We start from the raw sequence: 12,128 nt of genomic DNA, 5'->3' as shown, positions 1-12,128 counted from the left end.
CTGGGCTTGCAGCAACTATCCTGGGGGAGCAGGACAAAGTAGCAAAGGTGTAAGCAGAAGCCCTCTTCCTTTAAAAACCATCCCCCAGGCTTCAGCCCACCATTAAAATGCCAGATGGGAAAACGGGCAGTTTAGTGCTGGTGTGAAGCACTCAGGAACTGTTTATACAATGGCCTCTAAATGTTCTCAAATTCCTACAGGGAGAATTGCTAAAAAAAATCATATTTATCTCAATAAAACACTCAACCATCCAAAGCGTGTCAGCTTCATCATCGCAATCCTCCTCACGGTGGTTAGGATGGTTACCAATGTGGACTGCAACCCCGATTGACAGGGGAGCTCTGAAGGGGTCACATATGGATGTCCAAAAATATCTCTGGCTTTGATGTTCTACTGATGAAAACAGCAGTGTCATCTTAAAGAGTTTGTGGGCACCGGACATGACGTACTTTAGGGGTCCCTGTTTGCAACAGTTCACTTTCCCAGGGGGGTCATTTGAAGGTTGGGCCCAGGGCATTTGCCCATGACTTTAAAGGTTGTTGTGAAAAAAAGGGGCGTGGGGTGAGGGGAGAAGCGAGTGGAAAGTAAAAGAACCTTCTGGTGGACTAAACTTTATTGTTGTCCCCTGGGTTTAAATCACAGGGAAATGTTACATGTGGAGAGGTCGACATGTTTCTGCCCTGATTTATTTTTTAAATGTGATAAGTGGGCTTTCTTCAGGACCTAATCCCTCTATATACAATGAACACTGTAAGTGGTGAATGACACAAATTGTTATACAGAACCAATAAAGTCCTTGAGTGGGTTAGCAATAAACCATTCCACTGAAACCTGTAGTTGGATATCAGCCCCACATGCCTACCGTACACACCTGACTTGCAAGTAGTGGTCCTGAAGAAAGCCCACTGAGCCCTTGTCTGCACACTCACCATTCAAATCAATGGGATGGCGAGGCATCAATTCTGAACTTTGCTCCGCAAGGTAAAAATCCTATAGTGCGCCATCCACCACCACCAGGGCTGCACTTGCATGCAATCATCTACAATACATTACCTCTCTTACCAGCACAGGTGCACCTTGCTTTATGGAGCACTGTAAATAAATGTCACATCATCCTGCCCTGTCCAAAGGTCGTTGTATTGAAGTGACGCTGTAGTGTTAATTGTTGGGTCCCTCCCTCGTCACCACTCCTTCCACATCGTTTTCTACCTAAGAACGTGTGAGCGTGACGGTGTTCTTTCTGCGAACCACGCTTGTTGGCATGCTCACTGTGTGTATGTGTGAAATAAATAGTTATCTTATCAGCAGGCCGATTAGCCCTCAGCCTTTGCGGTTTCACTCTTCAGTAAGCATCAGTGGGGTGAATAATGACTAAATAATCGGTCATTTCCGGCCCTGTCACAAGCCGGCCCTCAGCAACCAGCGTGGCACGCGCGGCTTACACAATGCGACCTGGGCTGTCACTGCAACCTTTGCACCGCTTCTTCCTCTCTCGGCGACACCCCTCGGGGCAAACACGCCTAGTGAAGCATAAGCACCTGCTTGTTGGAGTCCCTATCTGCTCTTCCTCATGTAGAGAAAAACCTCTCAAGAACAAATGGAATGTTCGTTGTCTGCAGCCAATTTTTCTTCTCTGCAGTGACTCATTGCAGGCCGCCCCGAATCTACTGTAACTGCTTGTCAGCCACAAGGACATGTCACAACACTTCCATTGGGGGGTTGGTGTACAGTATGCAAGCATGAAGCTTATGACAATGAGCGATAAAATCTAACAAGCAAGAGGTGGATTTAAAGGTTTCAAACCTACACACCAACTGAAGCATAGGCATTCCTTGCAGGTCCGGCTTTAGGGCAGTGCGGCTGGTGCGGCCGCACTGGGCACTGACCTGTGGAGGGGGTGCAGACCTCGGGGGTACATTGTTTAGCAATAACTTATGAGTGGAGAAATGAAGGGCACTTTTGCCCGGTGGTAGTGAGAGAATCCGAGGAGGAGGTCATGGGGTGTGGGGCGCCCAAAATAAATGTTGCACTAGGCGCCACCAGTGCTTAAGCCGAGCCTGATTACTACAAACCATCAACCAGCCGTGAACACTCGCAAAAGCCTTGTGTTCCAACTTCCACCCAATTGCACTTCAACAACTGTAGCTACACCCCATTCATCAACCGCGGCTCATAAAAGCCCTGTATTATATGTGCCATTCTACTCATCTAAACGGCAGCCCAACATCCTTCGTTCATTCATGTATCAACTCATCCAAAGAAGCATACTGTCAATATTCAAAAGAAGTAACCATTTATCGAGACATTCAGGATTCATCATTCAATCATGTTTCCATTCATTCAATCTTCCAGCAACCACAACTAAAAATATTCATCCAACATTCAGCTATTATTCTTATAGAACAGACCAAGGCTTAGTACAAAGTGTAAAGTGCATGATGGACTAGGATGTTTTGGCCTGAAGAGAAAAAGCAGTTGTATGATGGAATATTGCAGTAAAAATATTGTAAAAAATTGTTATTTGATATGTAATCAGTGATGTCATCAGTGATGTCACTGACCATGTCATGAATGATGTAGTATGTGACGTCATCACCAGTGCATTGCGGGGGCGTGAGTTATAGTTAGCTGAACTAACTATAACAGTGGAATTTCACTGGTTTTGTACGAGTGAAATGTCCAACTAACTATAACGTCCCTGAAACCTATGTTTTTTTCTGTGAATATATATATATATATATATATATATATATATATATATATATATATATATATTGCTCTGACATGTGACATGAATCGCTTAATTGTGGGAACGGCCAGATGTGCTCATGCCCCCTCCTCTTCTCGTCCCTATATGCAGGCAGTACTGGATCCTCATTTTCCTCATTTCCCACGCCTTATGGTATAGAGGCACAGGAATGTGGGACAGAACCAGCCCTGAGGCTCAAGGATTCATAGACATGCTGCATCTGTGGCTATTTTACTTTGCTTAGCTTTAATTGTCCTTTAAAGTTGAAGATTAAGCCACCCCTACCGGCAGTCTGCCAACAGTGCCATACCTGATCTATCTCTGCGGTCCCTTAGGAGGAGCTCATGAAAAGGGGCAGATAATTTGAGGGGTGGTGTGTTATTGTCATTGAGACGTGACCGACTGGCTAGCTGGTTTGTATGTTCTTGAAGGCCACAAGTGGCCATGGAGGATTGCAGTTGAATCCTAGTGACTGCTGCTGCTGATGAAATAACAGGGCACTGCCTTGCCATTGTACTGCCTCTAGCAAGCATCCCCAGATGACCACAGATGTCTACAGACAACAACAAAGAATTTAAAGAACACATGAATACCGTTTTCACCTAGCATCAAATCTCAAAGACTGAACTTGATGGACTTCACATGTTAAGAAGAAAGATGGAAGGTGGCATCTGGTGCAGCTTGTGACAGACTCATAAGCAGAGTTTGAGTTGATCATATTTATTAACATGTTGAAGCCCTTTGTCTCTCTTGCATTTGCATATTTACAAGTTTATCAGCCTCCATTCTTTTACCCTCACGTAACCAAATTTAATTGCCATAAAGCATTGTACTGTGCAGCATATTTTATATTCCCCAAATATACACACCTCCTGGACCTCCAGTCAATCAACTATACATCACACAGATGAGTCTCCAGCAATGAGCCTTTCCTAAAAAACACAACTGTACCAGAAGCAAAATATCTTCTTTCTGCCTATCCCAAATATTAAAAGACATAAAGCAACATTTATTATACAAAGTGCAGTTTCAAACGAAATACATCGACCAGATATCCCCCTGGAAATTGAAGTGGAGGATAGGGGCATCCAGAAGCCACTTCTTGGCCAAGGGCACAAATCCCTAGAGGGAACACAGAAAAAAATCCGATTGGCCCGGAAAAATTCTAATTTCTTGTGTTGGTGAAATGAGAGTCAACAAATGGGTTCGAAACACCTCTTCAGTAAAGTGCAGATAGGTTACACAAGTTACACAAGTGGCACAAGGAGAGAAATAACTGTTAAGAATGACATTCTAATTTTTGGGGGGGGGCATTTGCTATATTGCTAATCAGCCATATTGTAATGTGAGCATTGCTAAATCTAGGAATCGAGGAATCCACCGACGCAATTCAGTTAAGTGATCATTTGCATGCTTCTAATGAAATCTTGCTATGTCAGGCGGTTGACGACTGGTTACTCATATTCTGTGCCAATCGCATGTCATTTGTCTGTCAAACTATATGCCAAATGTATATCAATGTATATCAATATATGCCACATGTAAGTATCTGACCAGCGAGTTCACATTTCAACTTAAATTCTTCACAATCGTGCTGTCAGGCTATCAACCTTATCAGCCTTATTTCTTAATAATAATACAAATAATAAGTTAGTTCTTAACACTATTTTCAAACAACGCATCACACACTACCATCGATCACTGATGGTTTAAACTGACGTATAATCTTCTCTAGCCGTCAGGTGAATGGGCGTAGGTATACTTCACATTATATGGATATTTACGACAAGTTACATGCAGGGGTTGGGAGTAATCCCAAGTTTGGCTCTTGGCACCATGCAAATGGTAACATTGACTTGTTTCTTTTCTCCAACTTGCTCATTTTATCTCGACCAATGACTTTTACCTTTAATGTAATACTGTTGTGTATCCCTTAGACATAGGTTGGTCTTAGGCGTTCAAGACTACTGAATATGTCTTCTTGTTGGCCTCTCCAGGGAAGGGGAGCTCTCTTTCCCTATCACCATGCCAGTTCAATACTTTGGGCGATGGGCGGCTGGGTTTGGGGGAGTGGGAGGGAGGGGAGGGTTTTTGAGATTGCTTTCCCTTATGTACTTGTCTTGTTTTTCTCTATTTTTGACTGTTATTATTACCATTATTATGATTTCTTCTGTGCTTTTTATTCAGGCTGCAGGAATTGCTTCAAAGCCCATGTTCACACAAGTGGCTCCTCATTGGGGAATGTTGTCACCTAAACTGGGAGGAGCCGACTGCTTAGGACTCCACTTTGTAGAGAAATGCACACTTTGTCCATACCAAACTATCATGTCACAATCCCTACTGACAGTTATGGCCCAACAAAATATTAAGTTAGTCTCATTGAATGTTAAAGGCATAAACCACCAAGTCAAAAGAAGGAAGATTTTAGACTATCTTCATAAACAGAGGAGTGACATCATCTCATTACAAGAAACCAAAATAGATTCCAAACAATTTAACTCACTTAGAAATAAGTCATACATTGACGTGGGGGGCTCAGACGGCATTTGTAAAAAAAACGGTGTCCTCACCTTAATAACCAAAATATCCAACATAGATCTGGTATCAAGCACATCAGACACGAAGGGGAGGTGGATTACAACAAAACTGGTGAGCTTTACGTCACAAACATCTACGCCCCCAACAAAGACGACTCGAATTTCTGGGAAGAACTTTCTAAAAAATTAAAACAATTCCAGACACTGCCATGCACATATTTGCAGGGGGATTTTAACCTTTCCTTAGACCCTATCTTAGATAGGAACTCGCGCTGTCCTTTTCGTACCAATAAAGCAGATAAAGATCTTCACAATTTATGCAAGCGTTTTGATATGATTGATACTTGGAGATTACAAAATCGCATAGGTAGGGAATACATCTTTTATTAATCTCCCCATAATTCATACTCATGCATCGACTACCTACTTATCTCTGGTAACGCGGTAAACAGAATAGAACAAACCTCCATCGAACCAAGAGTGATCTCCGATCACTCCTGTATCAGCCTATCCATATCTGATCCGACTCCCTCCAAAAAATAAACCTTATGGAGGCTCAACAACGAGGTATTAGATTTAGACTCAAATAGGCAAAACATTGAATGCTTGATCAAGAACTACCTAATTGAAAGTAAAAGCGGAGACACCTTGGACCTCATGAGATGGGAAGCTCTAACAAGCATTGACATAGGCAATAGATCTCGCTTTTGGGACCTTATAAGTATTTAGTTATGCAGCACAATATCCTTGGGGCAACAACATCAACTGTTGCATGGCTAAACACTTATAAGGTCCCAAAGGCGAGACCTATTGGGTATGCCAAAGCTTGTAAATGGATCGCCTTCACGTGGAAATCAACTAAAAAGGCCGATGGACTCCCAGCATCCTCTCTGATGTCAAACGTGCCTTTGTGCTCGAGCCTACAGACTCTGTGAGGTAATCTAGCGGGTAAACTGGCAGAAAATCGCGCACCAGTGCAGGTTTTAAGTCTGCAACGGTGGTCCGTTCTTGTGTGTCTGTGGGAGGAGTTCACATTTCATCTCCTGTCAGACCCCCTAAAATGTGTGTAGAACACACAGTGCCACTTGTCACAAGTGTGACCCATTAGAATGTATCGCTTTCCTGTCCATGTGTCAGGAGCATGGATTTTTGTTTCCTGTGCGGATGTGAGATGAGTGTACCCCTATCTCGTTGTGTCTGTTGTTTCCCTCATGTTTACTCATGCTTGATGTGTTTCTCCACCCCTTTTGCCAGTAGTAAGTAACCTGCTTTCGCACTGTGCTCCCAGGCGACCATTTCTGTATTTAACTAGGCTACATAGCTGTCTTTTTCATATAGAGCTTCATCGTGCTGATCAAACTTCTGACCTGAATGTGACCTTCAACAAACTGCATTTTAATTCACTCGCAGGCTGTTATAGTGCATAGGAAGAGATTTCCATAAGAGCAAGGGCGTGGGAACTTGCACATTGTATTTTTATGTAATCTTTACAAAGCTTTAGAGGAAATATTTCCCGCTTTGTGAAAGATGTTAATTGTTGTGTTTCCCACACTTCTTTGTGAAAATCCTGACAGTTTGTCACACACTACTTAGTTAACATTAATAAAATTGATATACAGAAGATATACTTTACATAGAGAAGTTGGTGTGCAAATGATAAATACGCCAAGAGAAGTCGAGCAAATATATAAAAAACATAACGGTAACCAGCATATTTCAGATCATTTGCAAAGGGCGACAATCAGAATTTTATAAAACGTTTCTGATGAAACATTATTACCAAGACGCTTGATCGGGGCTGTGTTTATTGCAGCAGTGGGAGTGACTGCCAGGACCGAGTCAGCACTCTTGCCGTTGATCGTGCATATTTAATCAGAGTGCAGGAAGCGCTGTTCATAGGCTGGCTGCAGCATTTCATACTGTGGTTATCAAAAGTATTCATCGAATGCTCAGGCCCTCGGGTTTCACATCTGGACAGGTTGGTTCATGACTTGAAGCAGTCCAAGTGTAACTGACAGGAAACATTATCAACATTTACAAACCGCACTACGGATCGGTCATACAGACAGATACTGTATTGACTGTTTTTACCCAGCGCTGGCTCCTGTAGGTCTGTTGTCCTTTAAACAGCGGGTATTAATATTACCCAGCTCAACAGAACTCATTTATCAACCTCCGAAGGATGAAATGTAAATAAGCCAGTTATGTTGCCAATCGCAGGCACACAAACACAAAAAAGGTCCTCGGTTCTGCTTTCTCCACCTGCTCAACGCTGTATTTACAGACACACAAGGCATCGGATAATGTTAAAACAATGCCACTGTCAAATGATTATGAAAATATGATTTTAATTAATCACGTAGTAGGCAAGGAAATTAGCATACGGTAATTAAACTTAGCGAGAAAGGGGAGAGCAAAAGGCAAGGTCAACCCGTTGCTCTGCCTTAGAGTTTGGGGGTAAAACATACTCGAATTTGGGGTGGTGGGGGCGGTGTAGCGGGACACGAGCGCCCAAAAAATAACTTTTTATACGTTGGGGGAGCAACTTTGAAAAGATTTAGGCCCCGAAGTTGGGTCGCTCGGAAACAATATACATTGATGCTTTTTAACGTGACTGGTTAAATGACGTTTTTTTACGGAAAAATGCAATTATAAATTACAAGTCCCATAGCTGACAAAATGATAGTGCATGAATGGAGTCTTTGTTTGGGGGATTATATATTGTCTGGAGTCCAATTATGGGGGTGAAAGGATTTTAGTAATAACGGGAAAATTTATCAAAACACACAAACGAGCGGCGTCTAACAGAAAATGCTGGCATGTGACATTGGGAGCATGTTGGTCACAGAGAAAAATCAAGCCCGGGAGTGGTATCTCTGCTCAATGATGGGATAGTAATTGTTTATCACGTACAATCACATTTTCAAAATTTGCTGTAAGTGGCTGTGGGAGACGCTAAAGGCCTCCTCTTCTGCTTGGTGATCTGGGTGTGTGTGGGAGTCTGCCGCCTGGCCAGGTGCTTACTTCTGGACACTTTGGAATCACCCCGTGGGAAGCGGATTAATGTGGGCTCGAGGGACGGGGGCAGGGTGCAGCAGCCCATGTGGGGCTTTTTCCTGTGCACGGGATGTTTGTGAAGCATGGTCTCTTTTTAGTTACAGGAAACAAGGCCAATGTAAGAGCCAGGATACTGACCTAGTTGCTCAATGTGGGGAGCACGTGATGGCTGGGGGGGAGGGAGGTAGGGGGGGTTGAGGGTGCGTTTTAACATTGAGCACCTAAAGCAACTGCTTTCAGCCTGGATGTATCAAGAAATGGTTACGCTCTCGAGCTCAGTCATCTGTAACATGAGAACTCAAACAAGCATTGGCCGAAAGTGATGACGATCAAGCGCGGCGAGCGATGCGCCATATGGCGCCTCTGCTAGTAATCGCGCGCCTGCGCACATGCACTGTAGCTCTAGCCTGGCCATGGTAGCATTTTTTTAAGCCCTCACAATAAGTCTCGCCAGACAGGCGCATGCGCTGGGTCAGGCGAGACCTAAAAAGCACTCTAAGGAGGGAGATCATCAAAATCAGGTCCTCCATGAATACGGAAACCAACAGCAAACTACACAAACAAGAAACAGAGATATCGACACTGGCTCCAGAGATACCCTGCTCTTAAACGAATTGGTGAAAAAGAAATAGGAGTATAATAAGTTATTGAGTGATAGGGCTGGAATTTGGATCACAAAACAAAAGAGCATTAGGCTCTGCAAATCCAACAAAGCCGGGAAGAGCCTAGCTTCCTATTTAAAATTCAAAATGCAAAAGAATACAATTAAGGCCCTACTAGACCCGCAGGGTTATACCCATTCCGATCCTGACAAAATAGCGGAAATTTAAAAAAACTTCTACAGTTCATTGTATAGTAAAAACCATGACCTAAACACCACCAAAGCCCGTGAATTACTTGAGCAATTGTAATTTACCTACTCTCTCGGAACAGGACAAGGAAGTAATTAATGGCCCAATTATAGTAAAAAAAATAGAGGACATGATAAAATCCCTCAAATTAGGTGAAGCGCCTGGCCCTGACGAGTTCAATGCAAAATTTTACAAGGCATTTGCTGCTGTCCTGACCCCACCTTTTCTAAACATGTTCAACCAATTTAGTGAATCGGGACAGATAAGTGGGACGCCTGCATAAGCAATTATAGCGGTGTTACTCAAAGATGGGAAGGACCCAACACTACCTAAAAATGACAGGCCCATATCCCTAATAAACATAGATTGCAAAATGTATGCCACAATACTTGCTAAGCGTCTCCCAAAATTCACATCTAAACTTATCCACCCCTCACAAGTGGGATTTCTGAAAAACAGACTTTCTAGTGACAACGCACAAATTTTATGCCATGACCTGTAGAAAGCTAAATTACCAGAGTCTCCAACAGTGGCAATCACTTTAGATGCAGAAAAGGCTTTTGACAAAATAGATTGGTCCTATCTCAAAGCGACACTCGAAAAATTTATCTTGGGAAAAAAATGTATTCGAATGGTAATGACACCATATATTAACCCATCCGCCAGAGTAAGAGCAGGTAATAGCCGCTACACTTCTTTTAAACTAGAGCAGGGAACTAGAAAAGGGTGCCCACTTTCACCCTCATTGTTCCTTTTAGCTATAGAGCTGCTCCTTTATCAATTACGGAACAACATAGCGATCACAGGTATACGTTTTAACAACAATACGGTAAAAATAACGGCCCACGTAGTCAATGCATAGTTATATCCGATAAAGCTGAGTCTGTGATAACAGCCCTAGTATCCTCAATTGCTGACTTTTCCGCAGTGTCAGGATACAAGCTTAATAAAGATAGGACCGAGGTGAAATTTCTCAACACCCTCCACGGCAAAGGAATAATTGGCAACTCGGGCCTTACATTGCAACCAAAGAGCATCAATATCTAGGCTTAGAATTCACCAGTGACTTAATCACCACCTCACAGGTCAATGAAACTGCCCTCCTCAAAAAAATCTCCACGCTACTAGATGGTTGGTCGCCAAAATGTTTATCCTGGTGGGGAACAGCAGAGACATTAAAAATGATGATCACCCTATTAGTCAACTACTTGGCCAGTATGCTACCTATGACTCTCTCTAATTAATTCTTATCCAAGTTGGACAAGATCTTCAACTCGTTCCTATGGCAAGGCAAGAGACCAAGAATTTCCATGAAAAAACCTCAACTGGCTAAAGAAAAAGGAGGCTTAGGCCTGCCAAAGTTTAGGAACTATCAAACGGCATACCTCTGCAAGCAAGGAGCCAACTGGCTGACAACTGACCCGGGTTACAGCCCAGTATGGGTTGACAGAGAAAGGTCTCTCATCAAGGGAATCCCTCTGCCTGCTCTCCTAGCCATGGATACCTCTACTATCCCCCATTCTAAATATATCAATCAAAATACAAGAAGAGCCCTACTATGACTGGACCAAACGTCATAGGTAAAATTCAACAAATCCAACTTAGCTTCTCTATGGCACAACCCTGCCTTGAAGATAGATAGATAAATGTTATACTGGGAAAAGTGGTAAAAAAGGGGCATAAACCTAGTTAAAGATCTATACACAGCGACACTTCCTTCCCTGTTTTGTGAACTCCAGTCAAAGTATGGCCTGGAGCCCCTGGATTTTTATACATTTTTTAAACTAAAGGCACAGCTCACGTCTCGCTCAATACTCCCCTCCAATCCGTTGATGCTCCGTATAATTTCCCAACTACTGAAAACAGGTCACTAGGTGTCTAAAATCTACAAGCTACTAGAACCAAACCCACATAAATCACACTGGATTAAAGAAACAAAATGGGAATCTGAACCTAATTCTAGGAATGATTCCTTTGTATGGCATAAGATACATAAAATGCCCTTTACTAGCAAAATCTCTCCCGTACTATCCCAGACGAAACTTATGCTAATTAACAGACCATATTGGACCCCAGAAAGGATCTTCAAACTTAACCTCAGTCAGGGTCCTACATGCTGGAACTGCAATAAACATATTGTTGATCTAACTCACATGCTCTTCTACTGTCCCACCCTACAAACATTTTGGGATAATATTTATAAATGCATAAACAAAACATTCAACATTGTCCCCCCAGGGAATTCTCCTAAATCCTTCTAGGATTTTTAGACCCAAATCTTTCGTCTGAGTACGACCGTTACCGGTTGGACCTAATGCTCACACTAGCCTGCAAAATAATACTCCATAATTGGAAGAACTTCAAAGAAGTCTCCTTCAGGAATGGCAAGAGTGGTTGTTCTTTCTTAGAGGTGCAGATAATATTTCCCAACATTCTTCACCCTGGCGCTCTTCCCTTAGGAAGCTATGGAAGTCCCGCGATGCCTTTTCATTCAAGTTTGATCCTCCTTGAACCAAATGACTCTGTGTGAACCATTTCTTGCGTTTTAATTTATCTACTGACCTCAATGAACAGAAATAAGTCACTCTCCCTCTGGATTGCTATCACGTCCTATTGCATATCCCACACATGGGTACTGTTTTCCACATAACGGATCTCACACCTGCCTCTCTATATCTCTAACATGATATAATGCGGATGTTAGGTGAAGATTGGTGCGAATTAAGTGTTTATTGATGTTCTATATTTTAAGTCTGTACATGGATATGCCGAAGCTTCTATATTCCGATTATGGTTGTTCTAATATGATATTCTGGCAACACATCCTATGGAATTTATATGTCTTCAATTATATGTTTAACATGCGACACATGATCGCCCTAAACAACAATGTCGATAACGAAAACAGTGCATGATTAACCTGATCGCACGTCC

Source organism: Triturus cristatus, chromosome 7 (genome assembly GCF_964204655.1).
Source record: "Triturus cristatus chromosome 7, aTriCri1.1, whole genome shotgun sequence".
NCBI classification, from domain to species: domain Eukaryota; kingdom Metazoa; phylum Chordata; class Amphibia; order Caudata; family Salamandridae; genus Triturus; species Triturus cristatus.
Note: the sequence above shows the minus strand (reverse complement) of the source record.